Here is a 6,002-nt window from a genome sequence, read left to right as displayed (position 1 = left end):
GTAGCTTTTAATGAAACAGAAGCATTTAAACTAGATAAAAATATTTTTTCACGACGAAATTGTTTTATAAATTGATTGTTTAATACATTAGTTGCATACATTACATACATAGATACTAGTAATAGAAACACGGGTATCAAGCTAAAACAATACTATATGCTTTAAGCGACAACATAGCTGGAAGAACTGTGATATTTTGTGTAGAAAGACAATTCAGCTACAATAGAACGACTGCCCCGTGACGCGTATGAGTTCAGATCGAATGACAAAAATCTTTTTTGTCAATGAAACAAATGAAACGTTGAATATAATGTGAACTAATACACCCAGGAAACCCGATACCTTGTGAGCAGTGTAATACCATTGGTGCAGTGCTCGTTATTTACCGGTAAGCATTAAAGTGATATTATGGGCATTTTTCACTGTTGAATTGAGCTGAAAAGAATTAACAGGTCAAAAGAGTAAGTTAAAATGTGGTTACTGACCAATTATCTGCAACTCCTCTTGTTACCAGTTGTTTATAAAAATACATTTTATATTCGATATTCTTACGTGACTCACCCAGTCCTCTAAGCCGAAATGATCCGTAAAACAAAATTGTGTCTTTGTGTCGTATGAACGAATCTGCACTAAAACTAAATTTAGGTTCACATCGTACATGCATGATCAGTTGTCAAACGAAAGTACGGTTGATATTCAAATGCATTATTTTTCTCTTTCCGGGATATTGTTTTAGTATGTTGATGCTGCATTAACAAATACAAGTGTATATGAAGTGAAAACACCAAAAATAAACAACGGTTGCGATAGACACCTATAAACTGTTAGATGCCCATAATACCACTTTAACTAACATAGGGTAAGAAAATTTGAAAAAATAAAATTGTCAAAGTCCAATTTCAAACAACTGTGTATTACCATTGATAACAAAGGTATTGGCTTTCATTTAGAACAAATCCTGACAAATTTTCTTAGAAAATGAGCGAAACGTGGCTCCCTGAAGTAGAAGATCGGGCAAATGGGCCATGGTCAGGCATTTAGGGGAGAAAAACTGCTTTAATTTGCAAGCCACTGCAATAGTTAAAGGATTTATACAAACTAACACATGTCTGCCATAACCTCTCAGCAGGTTTTCTCCAACCAACTATTTTTTTGTGGATAAATTTGCGTTTTTAATGACCATGTTGGGAAAACATGTATACCATCTGGAAAAGACCAGGATACCTTATATGAGCAGTGACTTTATTATTCTTTTTGGTGACAAAAAACCTAATTTCCAGCCATTTTGTTGCAATGGCTTTGCTTTGTAGATGCATAGAAAAGTGTATGTGGGCGCATATGCATACACTACTTTTTAATGCGCTATGTATTATAAATAGTGCCTTTTCAACATTCTCGTGTTTTATTTCTTTATAACAACACTATTTTGGAAAATTAAAAGAAATACTTGACTGCTTTGTCACATAAATTAATTGGTTAGGTACATAAAATGATGTCTAAATAAGTGTATAAGGGGATTGTATTTATAATATTTAATTAGTTACAGTTTTAAAGTATGTGGTAGTGATGATCGCAATCCTTACTTCACTGATTCACTTTTTTTAAGAGCCTCAAAAACTTGTCATTACCTTATTACCGAAAAATTAAGGACTTTTTTCAACCTGCTGACAACAACCAACTGCCATAGATAGGAGTTGGGTGGTGTAGAGAGATGGCTGTTGTTTTCAGATGGTTTGAGTAAGAGGTATTTAATTGAACAGTTTCTTATACATTTCATATATATATATATCTCAATTGACAAAAGTCATGACTTTGGGAGACACATGTCAATAAGTTAAACAATTGATAGACACTGTGAGCGAGTTGTATAGGAAAATGGGATACACTTAAGTCAAAAATTTATAGATACCCGTTTAAAATTCATTTTTGAAATGTTGAAATGGGGAGAGGTAGCAAGCCTTGTTTTGCATAGCATATATCTGATAAGATAAGGGGAGGTACACCAAACTAAGAGGTAGCCATTAGTGAACTTGTTTTGAGATGACTGTTTGTTGTTGACAGTGACTGTTAGTGGATGTTTCACTGTATAATAACTTCCTTACAACCTGACTTTTAAGTTACTTATAAATGCCGATGTACATATATCATCACTACCACCTGCTTTTAAACTGTGACTAATTAAATAGTATATTAACAACCCCCATATACACTTATTAAGACATCATTCTATGTACATAACCAATTAATTAATGTGACAAAGTGGTCAAGACTTTCTTTAAATTTTCCAAAATAGTGTTGGTAACAAAAAATAAAACACGAGAATGTTGAAAAGGCACAATTGATACTACATAGCGCATTTAAAAGTACATTTGTATGCATATGTGCCCACAAACACTTATTCTATGCCTCTACAAAGCAATGACATTGCAACAAAATGGCTGGAAATGATTTTTTCCGCGCACCAAAAAGAATTATTAAGTCACTGCTCATATAAGGTGTCCTGGTCTTCTCCAGATGGTTTCCCATGTTTTCGCAACATGGTCATTAAAAACGCAAATTTCTCCAAAAGAAATAGTTTTCTGGAGAAACCCTGCTGAGAGGTTATGGCAGACATGTGTAAGTTTGTTTAAATTATTTAATTATTGAAGTGGCTTGCAAATTAAAGCAGTTTTTCTCCCCTAAATGCCTGAATATGGGCCCATTTTGCCCGATCTTCTACTTCCGGGAGCCACATTTCGCTCAATTTTTTTAAGAAAAATTGTCAGGATTTTTTCTACATGTAGGTCAATACCTTTTTTATCAATGGTAATACACAGTTGTTTCAAATTGGACTTTGACAATTTTATTTTTTTTAATTTACTTACCCTATGTAAGTTCATGCTAAAATAACGTGCACTGCTCCAATGGTATTACACTGATCACAAGGTATCGGCTTTCCTGGGGTGTAATAATAAGGCATATTATTTAGGCTGTAAGCGATTTAATCGTGATATCAAATAATTCTTTTTTTCTCTTTTGTCTTTAAGCAAGTTTTTTCATCGATCAATACTTATTTGCTCAATCCAGGTAGCAGGTTTAATTGTGCTTAATCAGTTACTGATTCTAAAAATAGAAATAAGTTAAAACCTTTTCCCAAATGTGCTTTGTTACTTTCTACTATACTGTTTCGCCATGTTTGGGCTACAGAGAGCATACGTGGATTTAAATGTTACCAGGGCTTTTATTTATATAGAATCTTAGTTATTTGTAAGTTATTAGTATCATGCATGTACATTCACACTCAAATAGTGCATATCTACACCCTCGCAATACAGTCAGAGTAACTTTAAACCTCAATGCTATATGAATTGGCCGTTTCAATGTGGTTACTCCAGCTTTAGTCAATTTATGTTTTATCGTTTGCTTTATGTTTTGTTTGTGTTGTGTAGGTTATCGGCATTAAATAAAAGATCAGCGGGCACAATGAGAAGCTCTCTCTGGCAAGTGTTTCTTGAGCTTCGTAATTCCTATTTATTGAACTTTGCAACAAACGTTTTAAATATTAACGCATAAAATAGTAACACATAATTGGTAAATGTGTTTATCACTGATTTTTTTATGACGCATTTTGAAGTTTATTCAAATATTTGAATTTTTAGTAGTATTTATCAGGATATTTTTTTAAATTATATTGTTGTTGTTTTTAAATATTTTATTTGAAACACGTCATCGACGTAATGATATCCAATTATCTTCGATTAATTCACTCCTTTTGAAGTTATATTAAACGATTAATATTCAAAAGTATAAACCATTAACCTAGTAGCGCATACATATCGACATGTGATTATTTCACGTTCGGTGCCCCTTTAAACGAACTCGTTGAAAGACAATATCGAATATTGTACATGTCACACCTAGTGATACGGTTTTCGATGTAAGAGATACGATTTGTAATATTCAGCGCCAATTTATTTGTAAAACAATACAAACTTAGCATAGAGTAAAACTTTGCCCCCATACCATTACTGCAATTTAATTCATGTTCAAACAAATAAGTCTTATCTTAAATATTTGTAAGAAGATATCCCACAATAGTTAAGTTTGTTAAATACATGTATTGATTTAGTAATTTTGTCATTGATTGTAGGAGAATACGGCCATTAATTGTAACGTTTAAATATATTTTAGCATTAAATTTGCACCAACGCCATTTACTTTACTCGTGTCATACAATACCATCAACCGGACCAATAATGCAATTTAATAATACCACCTGCCGTACAATACTACCAGTATGTAGAATGTTTTATCGAATACAGTTGTCTGTATTTTTTCCGTGAGATAATATTGTGTGGTTGCTATGGTTACATAAATAATTGAACACTTAAATATGGATCATGCGATTACGCAAAAATAATAAGCCACTTTAATAACACTCGATGTGTTCATAGGTGGTCATTTGAGGACTGTGAATATTACATCATTGTTTTCATTATTTAAATTTGGGTTGCTATGGTTATATAGAAATAATTGAAAACTAAGATATGTTTTAAATTGATTGTGAGCATCTCAAAATCAGAGCCGAATACATCGGTCGCTCTGTAAACTGTTATGTGAAGATTTTCACAGTTTTCACAATATTCATATAATTCTCAGGGCAAAGCCTTCTTTAACCCAAAGATATGATTTAAACAAATGGCAGAGACTTAATATTCGATGTTACATGCCAAATACCAAACCTATTTGCCTTGTGGTTTCAGAGAAATGATAAAACAAAAATGTTCACTATATATAAATAACTCAAATAAGAAACCTCAGTGCAGGGCCAGTGTAGACCCAAGGGGGGGTCAAACAAAAGCTTGGTAGAGACCATCATATAGACATATCATTAAAACAAGTGACCTCTTATGCACAAGTTTTGACCGCCGGGCCATGATTTGAACACTCTTTGTAATATGCCTTAATATGATTTAAAACGCTGAATCGAATACCTTTGCGCCATGCGGCTTAACTCTTTCAGTGCGGGAACCGAATTTTGAAGGCCTTTGCAAACAGTTTGGATCCAGATGAGACGCCACAGAACGTGGCGTCTCATCTGGATCCAAACTGTTTGTTATTCTGATAGTATTCTTTGAAAAAAAAATCGAAGAAAATGCTAATTTTAGAAATTCAGCAGACGACATTTTAGCAGACGACAAATTTCCCAGCATGCAAAGAGTTAAGATTGTAATAGCTCAGAAATAGAAGACGAATAGAAAGCCAATGTATGTGCAATGGAATATTTAACATTATAATTAGTGTATACTTAATAAGACTATTATAATATATTATGAGTCCTCAGCAAAATATGTTTGAATTAATATTTAAAACATTGCTTCAATGATAATTCGTTGGCGCGGGAAAATCATTTCCAGCAGAAAATTGGCAATGCCGGTGCATGAACTTCAAATGAAAATGATAGAAGATACATTACATATTTATATCATTAATTGTCGTGCATGTTTGTATAGGGGTGGGTATAAGTCCGACTGAGACCTTGTAACGAAAATTTGACTTTTAATGTTTTTCTCCTCATTACTTCATACACTTGGGGACTTTTCAATCGCAGCACCTTTCAAACTTGAATACCACAGTTATGATCTAAGTTATGAGTTAAGATTATGTTTCGAAGTTTTACATGTGATCATGTAATTTCATTGTATGCAAGTTGACGATAAAGTCATCCAACCCTGACGATCGGACACTTCAGCACGACGGAAATGGTAAAATGCGATATAATTTTCAACTAAATTTCAATTTCATCATTTTAGGTTGTGTATTTCACCAGGAAAACATAACATTCATCCTAAAAACTTGTATGGCTCATAAAATTATTTAGGAGTGCAACCACGCATTTTTGCATTTTGCAGGCTACCTGAAAGTGTATTTGTGACTTTTCTAACGCAATACTTTTCAAACTTTAATAACTCACTTATAGTATTGATTTTATTTTTAACTGTACGTGTGATAATTTGAGCCGC

This window comes from Dreissena polymorpha, chromosome 3 (assembly GCF_020536995.1).
Source record: "Dreissena polymorpha isolate Duluth1 chromosome 3, UMN_Dpol_1.0, whole genome shotgun sequence".
Classification (NCBI taxonomy): Eukaryota; Metazoa; Mollusca; class Bivalvia; order Myida; family Dreissenidae; genus Dreissena; species Dreissena polymorpha.
This window is presented reverse-complemented; position numbering follows the sequence as displayed.